Source organism: Myotis davidii, unplaced genomic scaffold (assembly GCF_000327345.1).
Source record: "Myotis davidii unplaced genomic scaffold, ASM32734v1 scaffold1651, whole genome shotgun sequence".
NCBI classification, from domain to species: Eukaryota; Metazoa; Chordata; class Mammalia; order Chiroptera; family Vespertilionidae; genus Myotis; species Myotis davidii.
Genome location: NW_006283023.1, coordinates 53,458 through 54,902, shown reverse-complemented (window position 1 = coordinate 54,902; position 1,445 = coordinate 53,458).

Sequence of the window (1,445 nt, the reverse complement as noted above, 5' to 3'; positions counted from 1 at the left end):
CCCTGAGCCTTAATTTCTACATCTGTAAAAAAGGGACCATGATCCCTGAGGCTCAGATGAGGATATGTGTGCAGGGGCCCTGTGAACTGTGAACTGCTGATCTATACTGTGCTGGTATCCACTGGAGCCTTTGGTCAGTGGCAGCATCTAAGGTTATTAGCCAGAGATGGCATATGTTTAGCCCACAGGTAATTATTTTAAAAATTGAATAAGTGGACAATATGTAAAAAATGGGCAGTTTCTGAGGGAAGTCTGGCTTTTGGCTTCACTTGAAAAATCAGCAGGAGCTTTTATGCAGAACCTGTGCTCCCCTGACCCTAACTCAGCAGGTCCATTTTTGGTCACTTGCCTGACCCCTCACCCTTTTAGAAAATGTTGGAATTTCAAAAGGAATCTTCTCCACATGCTCATACAAGTGACTGGTCTGTATTCAGGTGGAGGAGGGTACAGCTGCCTCCTGGTCTCCTCAGTGCGCATCCTCTATCTGTTCCCCATGCTGCAACCCCAGCAGTACTCTGGGTGCCTGACTGCCTGCCAGGAAAGAGGCAAGAAAGAGCTGTGCCCTGGAAGTGACTCCTATTCCTCCTCCACCACCTTTACTCTTGCCCATATAATATGTGTCCTTTTGAGATCCAGGGAGCCAGCTGGGCAGATTCTCCCAGAGTTGGTATAATCTAGGTCAGACACTCCTTTCCCCCACATCCCTCAGTGAGGCTCCCTTGTACTTAGGAAACAGTTTGTGTTGTGGCCAGCTCCATGGGATCAACCATGTGGAACATGGCTGGGAAAGCCACTTTCATCAGAATGAAAAGGTGAAATCTGGAGCTCCTGATCCACCCCTCCTCAGGACATGTGACTGGTGGGTGTGGGGACTGAGGGAGACCCTCTTAGACTCTTACTAATTTTTAAAAATTTTTAAAAATTGATTTTAGAGAGAGAGAAAAAGTGAGAGGGAGAGGGATATAGAAACATCAGTTGGCTGCCTCTTGCACATACCTTGCTGTTGATCAAGCTTGCAACCTGGCTGGGCATGTGCCCTGGCCTGGAATCAAGCCGATGACCTCTTGGTGCATGAGACAATGTTCAATCCACTGAGCCACACAAGCTGGGCCTCTCACCCAGTTTTAACTTGAAAGCACGGATAGGACAAGGATATTCCAGGTCCCCCCAAGGGAGTAGTTTTAGGACAAAGAGAATTCTGAGTAACTTCTAAGAGAAGGACACTTCACTTTCTTCCACTAAATGCTGTCTTCTGGCCATCCTTTGAACACAATAATGAGACCACTGCTTTCTTCCTGGATGTGCTTTCTGGACCCACAAGGTGGGGGTGCACACCTGGGTGTGGTTGATGTCCCAGTGGAGGGGGCTGCCCAGGGAAGAAGAGATTAAGGTGGTGATGATGGCAGCTGTTGACATTTCCTGAGTACCTGGGCTAAACAATTCCT